The sequence below is a fragment of the Hippocampus bargibanti genome, unplaced genomic scaffold, assembly GCF_051943395.1.
Source record: "Hippocampus bargibanti isolate YZ-2025 unplaced genomic scaffold, ASM5194339v1 Contig00117, whole genome shotgun sequence".
Lineage (NCBI taxonomy): Eukaryota > Metazoa > Chordata > Actinopteri > Syngnathiformes > Syngnathidae > Hippocampus > Hippocampus bargibanti.
The window spans coordinates 300,695-319,814 of NW_028297097.1; the positions used below are offsets into that span (position 1 = coordinate 300,695).

General features: G+C 43.6%; 2 non-coding genes and 1 pseudogene across 2 annotated transcripts; 1 reads left to right on the forward strand and 2 right to left on the reverse strand.

Annotated features, from left to right (window-relative positions):
* Positions 1–3,266: 3,266 nt before the first annotated feature.
* LOC148881196 (5S ribosomal RNA) lies at positions 3,267–3,385 on the forward strand (annotated as a pseudogene).
* A 6,558-nt stretch (positions 3,386–9,943) lies between these two features.
* LOC148881197 (5S ribosomal RNA) lies at positions 9,944–10,062 on the reverse strand. The gene has a single exon (XR_016114135.1). It is a non-coding gene; the product is annotated as a 5S ribosomal RNA (ribosomal RNA).
* Positions 10,063–11,881: 1,819 nt separating this feature from the next.
* Positions 11,882–12,000, reverse strand: LOC148881198 (5S ribosomal RNA). Its single transcript, XR_016114134.1, has one exon. It is a non-coding gene; the product is annotated as a 5S ribosomal RNA (ribosomal RNA).
* Positions 12,001–19,120: the final 7,120 nt, after the last annotated feature.

The window sequence follows — 19,120 nt, forward strand, 5'->3', positions numbered from 1 at the left end:
GACTGATCACCCGTGGATCTTTTACGGGCTCTTTGGGGGCCCTTCGTATCGGACTTTGGTCAGAGTGTTTATCCCTTTCGCAACTGTGATTGTACTTATTTTCTTAGTCATTGGTTGTATTATTCCATGCTTAAGAGCAATGCTAATGAATATGATAACTAATTCTCAGGTGAATTACGCAAAGGTTTTGTATCAACAAATGCGTGAAGGGGACCCTGTGTTGTAGCTAGGAATAGTACACCATGGCCAGAGTGTGGTTGCTCCAACAAACAAAAGCAAAAAGAGAAACGGAGAGCCGAGAAGGAGTTTTCCTCATTAAAATGTAAAAACCCACGAAAAATGGAGAGGTTATATATCACAGCAGCAAAATTGTGATAGAGGTTTTTCGCCTTCTCCATGGTTAGTTAATATTAGACGTTGGATAGATTAGATTAGTATGGTTCCCTGTGCAATTAGTATGACGTGCATGCATGAAAACTTTTGGAAATGTATGAACTGATGTTTAAATGTACAACAGGAGGGAATGATAGAGTGTTTATGCACATTAGTAAACATATTACGTTATTTCATGTTTAGATTAGTAAACATATGTTATTTCATGTTTATCATAGTACCCATTATGATTATTGCACGTCTAATTTAGTTAAATAAAATTATCAAGTTTATTAGTTCAATAGTTGTCGCAACAGCAAATACAGTCTAAGACCCTCCCAACACAGAGTTGTTCGTAACTGATTGGACGGGAAGATCAACTTGTCCGCAACTGATTGGACAACAGATCGCCACTGTGTATGTTCAAAAAGTTGTCAGAGCGGGAGCTCGTTCTCTTTTTTCTCTATCTTGTGATGTGCTCATGTCTTCGTCCCACCGAGACGAGAAGTGCCTTTTCTGTCTCATTAGAATAAAGTAGTTTTTTGTTCACCATCTATCGCCGTCACTCACATTTTTCATGGGACTTCGTTGAATACCGAACCAGGAAAGACGAACAAGAATTTAATTCGAACAGGGAGCTTGATCTTAGTTTGAGACTTGATGCCTCTTACCTGTAGACCTGTCACCTTTTCGCTGGACACAACTTTGGTTTGAGAAGTGATTGTAGATATCTTAAGCTTTACCTTATCTTTCTTCACATTCATTGTGTCAGCTACATCCTTTAGAATGAAGGTAGTGTCACTTTGAGTGTCGAGTAATGCGTACACCAACACTTCCTTGTCTGGTTCGGTCGGTGTGGAAACATAGACCGGAACGATTGGTGAAGTGTAAGTGCTGCTCCTCTCCTGTACAATTCTAAGAGAGGTAGCTACATCGGACTCTTGTTTGGTTGGTTTAGACTCCTCTTCTTCGTCCCTTTCTCTGGGCCGGTCTCGTTGTCCTTGCTTGTACTCTTTCCTGTCACAATTTCGATGTAAGGATGTTGGATGGTGCCTTTCACATGTGTCACATGTGCTTCTAGATCTGCAGTTCTTTGAAAGATGACCAGCTTCACGGCAACCAAAACAAAGTTTCTCCTGCTGCACAAACTTTACTCTTTCCTCTATTGGTTTTCCCATAAACCTTCGACACTTGTGGAGAGTGTGATTTACTTTCTTGCAGAACGGACATTGAATGTCTGTCCTTTCACTTGAACTTGTAGTGAAAGTTTTGGCATCAATGTTTCGTTTTCTATATTCCTTCAAGTTGAGTTGCTGGCTTGCCTTTGTTTTCTCATCTTTTGGGTTCATAGCTTGCCACGATGTTACAGGGTGGCAGGCAATACGAGCCTCCTTTCTGAGGAATGACACAAAGGCCTTAAAATCAGGAAGCGCATTGGTTTCATCCTCGATCGTTACAACTGCACGATTCCAGCGTGAGCTGCACCAATCAGGCAGTTTGGCTGCTATTCTTTGGTTCTCCAAGCAGTCATTGAGAACTTGCAGTCCTGGTACATAAGGCATGGCTGATTCAACGCTGCTGAGAAAGTCTGCAAATTCCCGTAGGTCTTGATTATCCTTTGGGCCAATTTTGTGCCATGCATGTATCTTATCCCTGTATGCTTTGCTAATTAAGAAAGGATTTCCATATCTGTCTTCCAATATACTCCAGGCGGCACGGTAAGCAGATTCTGTACCTACCAGAAAATGTCCTTCAATAGCTTTCTTTGCCGAAGCACCGACGTACTTTCGTAGGAAAAACAGCCTTTCTTCAACTGGCAGGTTCTTCCTATCAATCAGCGTTGAGAACGAAAGCTTCCAATCGTTAAACTGGAGGTGATCTCCTATAAAGACAGCAGGCTCTGGGATTGGAATGCGATTTGCTGTAATGGCTTGAGCTAAGGTTTTCACAAGATCATTACAAATGTTATGAGATGTAGTTGTATGAGTGTATGAATGGAAGTTAGGTTGGTGTACTGGAAGTGTGTGAGTAAAAGGCTCTTGTGGGGGAAGAGCTAGAAGTGATTGTTTGGGAAAAAGAGGTAATGAGTGCTTATCCTCTTCGTCATCACTTTGAACACTTTCAGAGTGAAATTTCAGTTTAGCTTCTGCTGCGCTGAGCCTTTTGAATTCCTTTAATTGCTCAACTTCTCTCCTTTTCTCCTCTAACCGTGTTTTTCTATCAGCACTTGCTGCAAAGAAGAGAGCTCTTTTCTTTGCATTCTCTGCTTCATTTTCGGCTCTCCATGTTTCGTCTTGTATCTCCAGTCTTCGGATTTCTTCTTCCTTTTCACTAATTTCTTTCATGGCTCTGAGAGCTTCTCTTGACGATGCTGCTTTAGCTGCAGCTTGTCTTGCGTCTTGGGGGACGTACGAAGACTGCTTAGTGTTCGTGTTGTGTGAAGATAAGGAGACATTGGAGAGTGTAGTCTCAAACACGGATTCGTTGTCTGGCCAAGATGAGATTTCTGACCTATGATCTTTGAGGACTTGCTGAGCCTTTTTATTGGCAGTTTGGGTGAGTGCTTTACATGTGTCATTCTTTCTACGGAGTTCTGAGTCTGGGTGCTCTGGATGTAGAGTGTCTCTGATCTTTAAGTAAGTAACATCAATCACATATTGAGCTGTATTTATTCTGCTCATTGTATTCGCTAGGTCAGAATTGTCATGGTATTTGATGGCCCTTTTTAGTCCATTAATATCGTTTTTCCACCTTTCATAGGTCACTTTGAACTTTGCTCGCAGATCTTTCAACTTGGCAACTACAAGTGCCTGTCCCTTTTCAGTTCGTGTGCGAGTGCGTTCACTTGTCTTAGGCAGTGTGGAATAAAGAGGGATTTTCTGGCACAGTCCCTCTCTTACGGCTATACTACCCTGAGAACGCCCGATCTTGTCTGATCTCGGAAGCTAAGCAGGGTCGGGCCTTGTTAGTACTTGGATTGGAGACCGCCTGGGAATACCATGTGCTGTAAGCTTTTTTTTTTTTTTTTTTTTGCAGCCGCCCCAAACTCTGTGGGCCGAGAAATGGTCTCTCCCGTTCGCGATCCGATTTCACTTCACATTTCACGATCAACCCCGACGCGATTTTAAACGGCTTCCCACACGTTGATTTTACTCTTGAGTCGCTGCGTGTAACGATATGGCTTTCCGGCAGAGGGAGCTGTCCGCATGGGGGACCGTCATGACAGTACTCGTACGCGAAGCAGAACTGGGCTTCTGCGTGCTGGACAGCTTCTTTTACTCCCCTTTCAAACCATCTATTTTCCTTTCGCTACAATTTTAACCTCATTGTCGTCAAATTAGCGGTAGCTAGCTTTGAGGTGCATATGTACTGCAGATTGATGCCCAGTAGTATTATCCCAGCGGTGTTGATAAAGTATTTTTTTTTCGAGAATTGGTTTAGTCTCCCCAATGTTTTGCTCTTTATAATTTTAATTTTTCCAATGTATTGAATAAACTACATTACTTTGTTTTTCATTTGACAGCCTATCTTTTGGATGCACTCATTTTTGCCTTCAAGTGTTTATCGGTTTGAAATAAGTAGGAATTTTGTGTTGCCAAAGGACTCTGTAGTTTTTCAGAAAGCTCTGCAATGTTACGTAATGCTACTCCTCTCCTTTTAGTATCTTTAGAATTTTGGGGTTTAATTCCCTATCCTTTTCTTTTGACATTTGTTAAATGACCACTGAGGGCAACCACAGTTTGTGAGTGCTCTCCTGACATGTTTTGACTCCTTTTCTCTACTTTCGACGCTGGTTGGTATTAGCCCTATGCTGGAGGGTTCCGATAACTCATTGTTTGTGTTGTCAAGGGTGGTTGGATTAAAAAAGTAAGTATTGGTCAGTGTGTGTGGCCTTCCTAAAGATTTCAGCTTTTAGCGCTCTGTCCTCTTTTATAATTACTTTACACTCCAAAAAGGCTTGTTGTGTCTCTTTAATGTCGTCGCGAGTATATTTAATATTGATGTCTACCGAGTGCAGGTGATTTGTGAAGGATTGAATTTCTTCTTTTTTAATTATGACGAAAGTGCCCTCCACATATCTAAACCAGTGCCTCGGTTTTGTACCCGGGAAGGATTTGAGAGCCTATTTCTCCACTTTTTTCATGGCCAGATTGTCCACTATGGGTTAAACTGGTGAGCCCAAAGCACAACTGTGAATTTGTTTATAATTGTTTTTCCCGGAATTTAAAATACGTAAAGTTCAGGCAAGTAATCACGTAATAAAGTAATCAGTGTAGCCTCAGGGTATAGTCCTCTGCTCTCCCCAACCTGAGAGCAGTGACCTATCATAGCAGAGGTCTGGCACCGCCACCTCTGGACATTAGGGATATACATATGGGGCCGAAACTACTAGCAAATTTTAGTTCGCTGACGAAGCCTCTTCGATGAGAAACGAGACGTTCAACACCTTCAAAGAAGTACAGGTGATGGCTGAAGAAACATTTTCATCGATGTTTATTTGTTAGGGTTAGGGTTACTTGCTGGGGTTACTTGTTAGGGTTACTTTTTAGGGTTAGGGTTACTGTTGGATTATTTTTATCGTTCGCCCTTGGTTCATTGCTTCGACGGGTGTTGATGGAGATCGATGGTTAAATCATCAAGGAGCCACGTCTTGAACAGACAGTTGATTTAATTTGGGAGAGCGCGGAGGGAGCATGGAGAGAGAGAGAGAGACGAACGGGCTGCAGGAGAATTTATGCGGCGCATACTAATGACGCGACAGGATGTGACGTAATGAAAATGTGACATAATGTAAAGGAAGGCATGATATGACGTATGAAGAAGTTCAAAATGTAAACAAAGATTACGGAGCGATGTTTAGAGATGTTTGTATGGCGAATTACCCCAACATCTCCCCCCTGACGAACATTTTTAACATCGGTCGAGGTGAACAGAAAGAAGGAAAAAAAATCACAATGGAAACATTCTCAAATCAAAGTCATGTCATTCGCGAGCTACAATAGTCAAATCTTCATGGCATCCTGGATGGTGATCACCAGGATCCGCAACCGGTCCATCCCACTTTGGCGTCGCCCACGTCGCCTTCTTCAAACCGCAGCTCCGTCTTGTGGAGAACAAAAGAAGACTTGTGCCAGGTCACATGTCGAAAGGATGGTTTCATTCTGGACATCAAACTTTCTTGCCGTTTCTTTCCCTATCAAAATCTGTCTCATCGTTTAGGCTCTGCAATGCATTCTCTCACAGAAATGGCAGACATTGTTATTGGTAGATGTTAGTTGGTTAGTATATGTTATTGGTCAGTGAGTCTGCATTTCTGGAGGGCACCACTTTCTTGGGGAATGACGTAGCAGCCAACATCAATCACCACCAAAAGTGAACATTTTGGCAATGATGATCTATTGTCACTCCCCCCTGTTGAGACATGAAAAGTCTCAATTTGCCAATTGGGAACGTGTTTGCGCGGAACACGATCCGTCTTTGACATTGCACAGATCATCAATTTGCATAAAACTGTTAATCATTGGTCAAAAATTTTGGAGGCCAAATTTTGCATTCGAACCAATTCATGTAAGGTGTACCACGAAAATTTTGTACATTGAGCACAGCTTCTCATGCTGTTACTCCTCTGCTGGCACCCAGCAAATCATCTCTGCAAAAATGTGTTTTTGGTGGACATTTGCATGTCGCCAAATTGTATCGGTGGAGGACAGCCTTCTACAATTTGCACAAGTTGACATGGTCGTCAACATTATGGCGATCTGTGTAAATGGTCATCTCATACTCGCCTTTTGTCATTCAGTTGGAGGGCACCAGTTGTCAGTCATTTTCGCTTCTGCGTAGGACAGTCATTTGCGCAACCCAGCTTCATCTGCGGCCACCCTGGCACGGATTCTGCAGGAGTCCTCCCCTTCTGAAGGATCTCCTTCTCTCAATTCTGAAAGAAGCTGGTTAGCGTGGAAGACCTACACAATATATCTGATTTCGCCTGAATCTCTGGCTGACATCGGTGCCCACTCAACTCATTTGCCAATTTCATTCTTACCGGTGAGAAATTCCTTTAATGTGCACTGAAGTCAATTACTTCAATGTGCACTGCAGTCAATTACTTCAATGTGCACTGCAACCAATTCATAACAGTAATGATAATAATCCGCAATCCTGACAGGTTTTCCTGCACTTTTTGTCGTAACTCTAAACTACTTTTGAACTGACAAATGTCATCGCTGTACGCAAAGGCAGCCAGAAGATAAATTAGCATCTGCATGCTGTATAAATAAACGTTGGATTTCATCCACTGCATCTCCAACATTGAATACTTTCCATTCAATCAAGCCTAATTGTAACAATTCGTTGCTCGCTAGATGGTTGGATGAGAAATATGTGTAATAAAAATGGTCATGCATTACAATAAATGCCACACATTATGCTTTTGGAAAACAAAACTATTCTCAATATGGGCTTTGTCATCGATCCCAAATCATCAGGTGGGTGTGCCAACTCTAGTTGTGCAGGTGCATCCCACCAGCCATTGTGGCCTCTCCTTTGTTGGATCTCCTATGACAATTCAAGCGGAGATTAAACTTTGTTTCCAAAAACACCAAGAATGCAAATTCGGTTCGGATGATACTCCGGATGAAAATCACAGGATGGGTGGATGCAAATTGCTTGTGCACCCCACAGTTCATCAATTCATCCTGCAAATGGAACAATTTCTCAACCATCATCCCAGCTCTGTTTGCGAATTGTTGCTATACACATCATCTGCACAAAAAGCATAATGAAAAAAGTTCAGTCATCAAATTTTGCAACTCCATCTTTTCCTTTTGAAATTAATTTCTCTGCTCAGAAACTAATAAAGGTGCATCCGATCAAATTCAATTTATCGTTTTTATGAATCAAATCATCTGCTCTTTGATTTCAGGGGATGACAATTGTCAGGTCAAAACCAGTGTAATGATCACGTCACAATCATTATCTTAATAAATCTATAACTTTCCTTCTATGAAATGTCCAACAATATCAACTGGTGAATCTCTGTAAGGACTTAATCACCAGCAAATTTAGTTACATTTACCTTGCCAATTCCATCCAATTCAAGATAAATGTTCCTGTTATTCAGCCCAATTTACTGACCATTTTATTTACTTTTTCCAATTGAACCGTCGTTTACGAGCCAGCACAGTGGGGCCCCAAAATTGTCTCTGGGTGTTTTAAACCCGTCTTTGAAGCTCTGTGCTGACAAAAACCCTTGATAAGAGGCATCGTAAATAACTCTGGCTTGTTTCAAATGGCTTCAACAAGCTGTGGACAGAACAAGGTTCAGCTCAGTTTGACAAAACTAAACTGATAATTTTATAAAGTCACTCTTTGATTCTGTCATTTTATACAATTTCCATTTCATTTCGTATTTGCCCAAATCAGGATTTCAAAATGATTTGTCTTTCATGGAAAAGGGCATGTAGCTTCAAAAGTGTGAATTAATCATAATCATTGTCACATCTCGTCGCCGTCCTGGGCGCGCCCCGCCCCTCCTGTCACCTCCTCCGCTGCTCCCGGGGAGACGGCCCCTCCCATCATCACGCACCTGGGTCCCCACAGCTGATTGTCATTCCCTTGATTGTGCCTTCTGACTATATCTACCGATCGCGCTAGACAGTCGCCGTCGGAGTATTCTGGAAGCTATAATATTCACCCCTTCACCGTCTTCACTGACCATAAGAACCTGGCGGCCATCCGGTCGGCCAAGAGACTAAACTCCCGTCAGGCCCGATGGTCACTCTTCCTCACCCGTTTTAACTTTTCTCTCACCTACTGCCCAGGGTCACAGAACACCAAGCCCGATGCCCTATCCCGCATCCATGAGCCGGCAGAAAAGGAGGAGACTACCACCAACATTCTGCCGGCCCAGCGCATCCTGGGTGCCCTGAGGTGGGAGGTTGAGAAAAAAGTCCAGCAAGCCCAGGGGACGACCCCCATCCCCAGGGGCTTTCCGAAGGATCGCCTGTTCGTCCCCCCCCCCCCCTCTTCGCACGGAGGTGCTCGTCTGGGGGCACACCTCCAGGATTGCCTGTCACCCGGGGGTCAACAGGACGATCCAACTCATCGCCCAACGATTCTGGTGGCCGGGGTTCCGGAGGGACATCACCCTCTTCGTGAAGGCCTGCCCGACAAGTGCCTGTGGGAAAGCCTCCCATCAGCCCCCGGCAGGACTCCTCCGGCCGCTACCGGTACCGTCCAGACCCTGGTCCCACATCTCCGTCGACTTCGTGACAGGCCTCCCCTCCTCCCGTGGCAAGACGGTCATCCTTACCGTTGTGGACCGATTCTCCAAGTCGGCCCACTTCGTCCCGTTAACCAGGTTGCCGTCTGCCATCGAGACGGCTCAACTCCTGGTTAACCACGTCGTCACGGGATTCCGACGGACATCGTGTCGGACCGGGGGCCGCAGTTCGTGTCCAAGGTATGGAAACGTTTCTGTCGGTCCCTAGGGGCGTCGGCGAGCCTGTCGTCTGGATACCATCCCCAGACCAACGGACAGACGGAGAGGAAGAACCAGGACCTGGAGGCGGCCCTCCGGTGCGTGTGCCTCCACAACCCGGCGTCGTGGGCCCTGCACCTACCCTGGGTGGAGTACGCCCACAACTCCCTGGTCTCCGCAGCCACAGGTCGGTCCCCATTTATGGCCGCCTGTGGCTATCAGCCGCCCTTGTTTCCCACTCAGCAGGGCCAGGTGGAGTTCCCGTCTATTGAACATCACCTCAGACGGGCCCACCGAGTCTGGAAGGAGACCAGTGACGCCCTGACACGCACCGCATCCCGGAACCAGCGGGTGGCGGACCGTCACCGGAGACAGGCACCCAACTACCAGGTCGGGCAGGAGGTGTGGCTGTCGACGAGGGACCTTAGGCTGGCAGGGTCTTCAGCCAAGCTGGGCCCACGCTTCACGGGTCCCTTCCCCATCGAGGCCATCCTCAGCCCAGTCTTGGCAACACAAAATTCCTACTTATTTCAAACCGATAAACACTTGAAGGCAAAAATGAGTGCATCCAAAAGATAGGCTGTCAAATGAAAAACAAAGTAATGTATTCAATTCATTGGAAAAATGAAAATTATAAAGAGCAAAATTATAAAGAGCAAAACATTGGGGAGACTAAACAAATTCTAAAAAAAAAAAAACTTTATCAACACCGCTGGGATAATACTACTGGGCGTCAATCTGCAGTACATATGCACCTCAAAGCTATCTACCCCTCATTTGACGACAATGAGGTTAAAATTGTAGCAAAAGGAAAATAGATGGTTTGAAAGGGGAGTAAAAGAAGCTGTCCAGCACGCAGAAGCCCAGTTCTTCTTCGCGTACGAGTACTGTCATGACGGTCCCCCATGCGGACAGCTTCCTCTGCCGGAAAGCCATATCGTTACACGCAGCGACTCAACAGTAAAATCAACGTGTGGGAAGCCGTTTAAAATCGCGTCGGGGGTGATCGTGAAATGAAAAGTGAAATCGGATTGCGAACGGGAGAGACCATTTCTCGGCCTACAGTGTTTGGGGTGGCTGCAAAAAAAAAAAAGCTTACAGCACCTGGTATTCCCAGGCGGTCTCCCATCCAAGTACTAACCAGGCCCAACCCAGCTTAGCTTCCGAGATCAGACGAGATCGGGCGTTCTCAGGGTAGTATGGCCGTATGCGAGGGAATGTGCAAGAAAATCCCTCTTTATAGTGTTGCAGGGAGAGCGCCTTTCTTTGCTCATGGTGTTCGTTCTTGTCGGATGATGGTTATTTGGTTTTCCAAATACAGGCTTGAATCGATGAAGGTGTTATTTGTGTCGTGTTGTCAAATAAGGCACATGTGACTCCAGCTGATGCGTTAACGTGGGTAACTTTTCTGTGACTTCCAATGCAATCCGTTTCGTCCATTCATTCCGGTTAGAGTGAACGCTGGCGCGAATGGTTGCCTCTGTTCACTCGCACAAAAAAACGTTCTTATCCCGTGACTGTAAAGTGGCCTTTAGAGCTTTGAAAGGCGCTTAAAATGTTATGTATAACTATGAATATTATGTGGTGAAATGGTTGATCACGAGATCAATGTCGCTGTGTGATTACGTCAGCAGAGGGCGTCAAGGACCAGACGAGGAGTAATCATAATAAATGTCAAAAGAAAAGGATAGGGAATTAAACCCAAAATTCTAAAGATACTAAAAGGAGAGGAGTAGCATTACCTTACATTGGAGGGCTTTCTGAAAAACTACAGAGTCCTTTGGCAACACAAAATTCCTACTTATTTCAAACCGATAAACACTTGAAGGCAAAAATGAGTGCATCCAAAAGATAGGCTGTCAAATGAAAAACAAAGTAATGTAGTTTATTCAATACATTGGACAAATGAAAATTATGAAGAGCAAAACATTGGGGAGACTAAACCAATTCTCAAAAAAAAAAAATACTTTATCAACACCGCTGGGATAATACTACTGGGCATCAATCTGCAGTACATATCAGAATCAGAATCATCTTTATTGCCAAGTATGTAGAACACACAAGGAATTTGTTTCCGGTAGAACACGCTGCACTAGTATCGTCGTCGAAAAAAAACTGCTAAGTGGTGCAAAAAACAAATGAAAATGACAAAACCAAGAACAATACTAGGGAGCGTGTGACCGAGGCTGCCATCCGCGGTGCCATCTTGGATCAGTGATTATGCACGTCAAAGCTAGCTACCGCTCATTTGACGACAATGAGGTTAAAATTGTAGCGAAAGGAAAATAGATGCTTAGCTTCCAAGATCGGACAAGATCGGGCATTCTCGGAGAGTAATCATAATAAATGTCAAAAGAAAAGGATAGGGAATTAAGCCCAAAATTCTGAAGATACTAAAAGGAGAGGAGTAGCATTACCTTACATTGCAGGGCTTTCTGAAAAACTACAGAGTCCTTTGGCAACACAAAATTCCTACTATTTCAAACCGATAAACACTTGAAGGCAAAAATGAGTGCATCCAAAAGATAGGCTGTCAAATGAAAAACAAAGTAATGTATTCAATCCATTGGAAAAATGAAAATTATAAAGAGCAAAACATTGGGGAGACTAAACAAATTCTCAAAAAAAAAATACTTTATCAACACCGCCGGGATAATACTACTGGGCCTCAATCTGCAGTACATATGCACCTCAAAGCTATCTACCGCTCATTTGACGACAATGAAGTTAAAATTGTAGCGAAAGGAAAATAGACGGTTTGAAAGTGGAGTAAAAGAAGCTGTCCAGCACGCAGAAGCCCAGTTCTTCTTCGCGTACGAGTACTTTCATGACGGTCCCCCATGCGGACAGCTTCCTCTGCCGGAAAGCCATATCGTTACACGCAGCGACTCAACAGTAAAATCAACGTGTGGGAAGCTGTTTAAAATCGCGTCAGGGGTGATCGTGAAATGAAAAGTGAAATCGGATTGCGAACGGGAGAGACCATTTTTCGGCCTACAGTGTTTGGGGTGGCTGCAAAAAAAAAAAAAAAGCTTACAGCACCTGGTATTCCCAGGCGGTCTCCCATCCAAGTACTAACCAGGCCCAACCCAGCTTAGCTTCCGAGATCAGACGAGATCGGGCGTTCTCAGGGCAGTATGGCCGTAAGCGCGTGAATTTGCCAGAAAATCCCTCTTTACAATGTTGCAGGGAGAGCGTCTTTCTTTGCTCATGGTGTTCGTTCTTGTCGGATGATAGTTATTTGGTTTTCCAAATACAGGCTTGAATCGATGAAGGTGTTATTTGTGTCGTGTTGTCAAATAAGGCGCATGTGAGTCCAGCTGATGCGTTAACGTGGGTAACTTTTCTTTGACTTCCAATGCAATCCGTTTTGTCCATTCATTCCGGGTAGAGTGAACGCTGGCGTGAATGGTTGCCTCTGTTCACTCGCACAAAAAAAACGTTCTTAACCCATGACTGTAAAGTGGCCTTTAGAGCTTTGAAAGGCGCTTAAAATGTTATGTATAACTATGAATATTATGTGGTGAAATGGTTGATCACGAGATCAGTGTCGCTGTGTGATTACGTCCGCAGAGGGCGTCAAGGACCAGATGGAGAATAATCATAATAAATGTCAAAAGAAAAGGATAGGGAATTAAACCCAAAATTCTGAAGATACTAAAAGGAGATGAGTAGCATTACCTTACATTGCAGGTGATAGAGTGTATTATGCACATTAGTAAACATATTATGTTATTTCATGTTTAGCTTAGTACACATTATGATTATTGCACGTTTAATTTCAGTCTAATAGCATTATCAATCTTATTAGTTCAATAGTCATTGCAAAGAAGCAACGGCTCCAACTTCAATCTAAGACCCTCCCAACACTTGAGTTGACCGTAGCTGATTGGACAACAGATCGCTGCTGTGGACATTCAAAAACTTGTCAGAGCTGGAGCTCGCTCTCTTTGTTCCTATCTTTGTCCGTGTGCTCATGTCTTCGCTCCTACCTAGACAAGAGAGTGATTTTTCTGTCTCACTAAAATAAAGTAGTTTTTGTTCACCATCTATCGTCGTTACTGATATTTTTATCACTGAACTTCTTTGAACACCGAACCAGGAAAGAAACAAGAATTTAAACCGAACATTAATTGGCGCCAAAACCCGATGCCAGTCTGCCAGCCTAAGCGGTTGAGGAGTGCCACCTGCTTGCCCGGTCAACAGGAGACGGGGAAGGTTCCCGGTGGTCTGCCCGTTAAAAAATTCGACGGGTGAGAGCGGAGGAAAGCAGTTCCTTCACTGGACTTGCCTCTTGACTGACGCAGAAAGAGCGGAAGAGCGCAGAAAAGTTTTTTTCTTTCTCCCTCTTCGCTGAAGCCTGCTTGTGAGTCCCTCACGAGAGACGGGAAGATCCTCACTATTTTCTGGTGGCTGTGCGACTCCTGACGTTCTGGCTGGAGGATAACACGGCAGTTTTCAAAAGTGCACTAGGTGAGTAACGCGCTAGCTAGCAGCCATTATTTGAATGTATTGTGAGACTCCTCCTGGCCAGAGGTATCTTTCATTCATTCATTTCATTCATTCATTCATTCATTTAACCCATGTACATACCGGTGTAACGCGGTTTTCTTTGGACTAAGGTGGGCCCAATAAGAAGACGGGGACGGTGGTACACAAAAGGACTTGTGTACGCGACATCCTAGTGCTTTTATGGACTAGAGTGTCTGGTTTTGTTCCACATGCCGACTTATGATTCGGAAGTTTTCCAGCGAAAGAAATTGATCACAAGGTGGTGATAATCTGGAACTCAGTTGTGTGAGGACTGCGTCTGGTTGACAAAACCGAAAGGTTTTTAATTCTGATGCAGACGTTATATGTTATTTTAAAGAGCAGCTGCAAAAGTACTGGGTTATCTGAAAAATTAATGCATTTAAAATGGTTTGTTCTATGCTAGAATAGTGACACAAAGAGGGTTCTTTGTCTCAGAGAGAAAAAAGAGAAAGGGTGGGGGCGAAGTCATTTGAGCCGTTAGTGCGTGCCAGAGAGTGTGTGTGTGTGTGCGTGCATAAGTGCATTCCTTGTGTGTGCGTGAACGCGCATCGTGACTGAGAATTGGCGCGAATCACGCCCTTTGTTCTTGGGTTCGAATCAACATCACGGAGTGTGCCTCTTTTCTGAGTGATAGTCACTGAAGGAATTTGTTTGTTGGAAAATTGAAAATGGGTGCTATTTTTTTCTAAAAAGACTCCAATTCATCGGGACGTCGAATTCAAGTCCAAAAAATTTCCAGGAAGCGAACTTTATTGCAAGAAGTGGATGGAACATGGTGAATTTTCTGGTGCTTTGCAAGTTCAACCTTTGAGAGAGCTCATGTTTCAATTAAAATTGCAGGAGGCATCCGCGGTTAACAAGTCTCTTAGGAAGATTCGGGCCGAAATCCTCGCTTGTGAGACTTGGATGGCACAAGCAAAGATCAGAGAACAGGAACTTGAAGCGAAACGAATGAAGAAAGAGGAGAAAGCAATGGTCGCGATGTCTTCCAAAGTGAGCTCTGACGATGAGACTGTGGCTTCATCTGTTGCACGTCCTAATGAAAAGTTCGTGGAAAATAAAAAGCAGCCATTGTTTCAATCCCCAGAACTCCCCCATGGGAGACGAGGGGGAGACGCGGGGGGCTGCCCCGGGCAGGCGCCTCACCCCCCCCCCTCCTACCCCTCCTACCACTCCTCCTCCTTCTCTTCCCCCTCCTCCTTCTACCCCTCTTCCGCCGGGCTGAAGAAAGGGGAAGACGCAATCTGTTCAACCCCTGTGGGGCGGGTGGCCCCCCCGGTGATGACTCCAAATGTCTGTTGGGCAGACCAGCAGAATGGAGCGCTCATGACCCCTACTGGAGGAATACGAGAATTGCAACCTGATATTAAAAATCAGATTGCTGGTGACTGGGTGTCTTCGCGTACAAGGAGCAAAGCAAATTTGTTCTGGACAATTGTATCCGCTTGAAGAGTTGAATGAAATAAAAATGAATAATGAAAGCGATTGTGAAGCTTTCCCACTTATCCAGGTAGCTAACCCTCATGCTTCTGGCCTCAATGATCAAACAATCTTGGTCTATAGGCCGTGGTGTGACAGTGATGTCGCTGAAGCATGCAAAGGACTAGGTGATGTTGAAAATGCGGAAAGTTGGACTGAGAATTTTGAGTTATTGTGTGCTTCTTACCAGTTGAATGGACAAGAAGGTTCTCAGGAGATGTTTGGGACACCATTGGAATCGGGTGAAAGGTGACTTTACTGGGAAAACATTGACGGGAACGAACATGACGTATGAGGAGGTGACAACCCAACGGAGATTGGTTTGTGAGAACATCCGAACATTATGGAAAAAATCACCAAACTTTGGCATGATTCAGAATTGTAGACAGTTACGTGGAGAATATTAACATTTTTCGAGGACGCTTGGAAAATGTTTTTCGAAACCACTGCTGTATTCCTGAATCTGCTTATGAGAATTCCATATACAGTAAAGTCTCGTTATATCGATATTCAAGGGAGTCCGAAAATATATCGATATAACCGGGACTATCGATATATACGACCCTGTTTGCATGTAATTTTCTCCGCGCGTGCATAGAAATAGTATCGATATAACTGGGACTATCGATATATCCGATATCGATATAACGAGACTTTACTGTATGTCAACCAATTCAAGCAAACATTTCTCCAGAATTTGACGCCAGAGATTTGAGATTTCATTCGCAAACATTATGTCCAACACCGGACTGGAAGGTTGGTTGATCTCATGGAGTGGGCAATACAAGCCCAAGAAGTGGTGAGAAAAAAGTGGGGAAATGGTGCAAATTCGCCGGTGGAACATGTAATGGCATCTACCATGGGTAACATAATGGAGAACGTGTTATACCAGGATCGGGTGAAGAGACGGATGCCGCCCAGTGATCGATGCTACAGTTGTGGCAATGTAGGGCATATTGCTCGCCACTGCAAAAAGAAACATCTACCGAAAAGGAAACATGGGAAATCTTACAGACCTCCACCATATAATACACGATATGGTGAAGGACAAAAAACAAAACATTCAGATTGACGCGCGGAACCCCATTTCAACACTGATGACAACAATCACAACAGTGGGAAATGGGGATCAATGAAACCAGTTGAAATCTTGGATTTGACAAATGTCTTTGCCTTGACTTTGCCGGAAAACGAAAAACCTTATTATTGGCTAAAAATTGGGAAAAAGGATGTCAATTTTCTTTGCGATAGTGGTGTATGCAGATCAGTGTTAAGAGACACCATTCCAGGTGTCACTCCGAGTCGACAACAAAATTCTGTGGTATCTGCAGATGGGAACGTGACACACAAAATGGAACTGTATAGTGCCACTTAGCAGTTTTTTTTGACAACGATACTAGTGCAGCGTGTTCTACCGGAAACAAATTCCTTGTGTGTCCTACATACTTGGCAATAAAGATGATTCTGATTCTGATTCTGATTCTGATTCTGATTGTTACCTATTTCTAAACCAATAAAAATTTTAGATGAGGGACTAACTCCATACAAGGTCACTATGGTCTTGAGTGGAGAGTGTCCAATAAATTTGTTGGGGAGAGACCTGTTACAACAACTACAAATAGCTTTAATACCGAAGAAGAAGGGTACAAACCCAGAAAAGTGAACTTTCTGGAGTCTTTCGTAGTTGACGCTATGGGAGACCCAGTAAAGGTCGATTCACTAGAATTATGACTAATGGCCACTTTAGGGGCGGAGGACTTTCCAGACGTCCCTGCCACCCTTTGGTCATCGGGAAAAACAGATGTGGGCTTACTTAAAACAGCAAAACCAGTTGAAGTACTGCCTAAAATGACTTATCGACCAAGACTTAAACAATATCCATTAAAACAGGATGCTATTATTGGCATCACCCCTGTAATACGGGATATGGTGAAAGCTGGTATTTTGATTGAAGACCCAACTTGTGAATGTAATACACCGATATTTCCTGTTAAAAAAGTGGAATCTGGAGTTTGGAGAATGGTGCATGATTTACGACAGATAAATAAATCTATACAATCACGTGCTCCGTGTGTGCCAGACCCACACACATTATTGAACAGTTTAAAACCTGACAAAAAAATGGTTTACAGTAATTGATTTGAGCAATGCCTTTTTCTCCATTCCGTTACACAAAAATTCACGTCATTGGTTCGGATTTACATTTAATTGAAAAAAATATACATATACAAGATTGCCACAAGGGTTTACAGATAGCCCTACAATTTTTTCACAGGAAATGTCTTCGTGTATTGCTGATTTTAAACATCCTGAGTCTTCTCAGATTCTTTTGTACGTTGACAACATCTTAATTGCTTCACCGACTGAAGATGAGAACAAGACTGTATCAATAGCTTTGTTCCAATATTTAGCGAATACAGGTAACAAAGCTTCTTTGGATAAATTACAGTTTTGCCAAGAAGAAGTTGTTTTTCTAGGACATCTTTTGTCAAGAAAGGGAAGAGAGTTGACAACTAAAAGAAAACAGACAATTTTGCAGATTCCTCATCCTAAGACGAAAAAACAGATGATGACGTTTCTGGGACTGTGCAATTATTGCAGAACTTGGATTCCACGTTATGCACAAGTTACTCAACCATTATTGACACTTATATACCAAGACGAGATGGCACTGAAAGACTCTATTCAGTGGACTGAAGAGGGCAGTAAAGCATTTACAGAATTAAAAAAATTGATAGCAAACGCTAGCGTCTTAGCCTTGCCTGACTATGACAAACCTTTTGTTCAAACAGTTGACTTCAAAGACAAATACATGACTTCAGTCCTGTTACAAAAGCATGGACAAAAGCTGAGACCAGTTGCATTTTATTCTAAAAGACTGGATCCAGTGGCTGCAGCTCTTCCAGCATGTGTTAGAGCAGTGTGTGCCGCAGCGTTGGCAGTTCAGTCGTCAGCTGAACTAGTACTTTTTCATCCCACAACGCTGATGGTACCACACTCGGTTGACATATTGATTACAGGCACGAAAATGACCTTCTTGTCACCAGCACGACATTTGTCTATCATGACAACTTTGCTGGAACAACCACACATAACTGTTGAGAGGTGCAATAGCATTAACCCAGCGACACTTGTACCTCCCTGTTGACGGAGAACCACATTCATGCGTTGACAGAATAAATGAGAACTGCAAACGACGACCAGACTTGAAAGACACACCTTTACCTGACAGCATCTACCTGTACGTTGACGGCTCTGCGTCTAGGTCAGATGCAGGGGCTAACAGGGTAGGCTATGCTGTTGTGACCGATGTTGAAATTATTGCTGATGGCTCATTACCAAAAACGTATTCAGCACAAGCAGCAGAAATTGTTGCATTGACTGAAGCGTGTAAATGGGCGGAACGGAAAACAGTGACGATTTTTACAGACAGTCAATATGCGTTTTCCACACTTCACTGCTTTGCAGCTCAGTGGAACCGCAGAGGAATGACTACATCGAACGGAAAATCTGTCGAACATGCAGATTCATTGAGAGGCTTATTGAAAGCTATCCTCCTTCCAAAAAGTGTAGCTGTATGCAAATGTGCAGCGCACACAAGGGCTAAAGACAGAATTAGCTCAGGTAATTCAGAGCAGCTGCAGCCGCCAAGAACGCTGGTCAGACGACTTTCAATTTGGTAAATCAAGAAATGCGTGAATTGGTGCCTACACAAGTTTCGAAGGACATGCAAGCGTTAGCTACAAAATCCGAAAAAGATTTGTGGCTTGCCGATGGTGCTAAGCTCGTTGATGAGCTGTATAAAATAGACAACAAACCATGTTTACCGAGAAACATGTTCCCTATGGTGGCTCGATTGAGCCATGGTAGTTCACATGTATCAACAGCGGGCATGGTGTTTATAGCAGGGAAAGTATTCCATTTAAGCAGAGGTTTCAATTCGTATGCAAAAAAACTTTTGTCGGAGTTGTTTGATTTGCTGTAAACACAATCCACAAGGTAACATGCGACCAAAACGAGGAAGATTTCCACAGGGGTCATACCCCTTTGAAGTGGTCCACATGGATTTCATTGAACTAAGCACAAGTAATTCTTATAAATACTGTTTGGTGTTAATTGATTCATTCACCAAATGGGTGGAAATTGTGCCTTCAAAGAAATCCGATGCATTATCCGTTGCAAAAGCATTATGCAAACATATTATTCCAGAACATGGCATACCAAGAATAATTGGGAGTGATAATGGGCCACATTTTG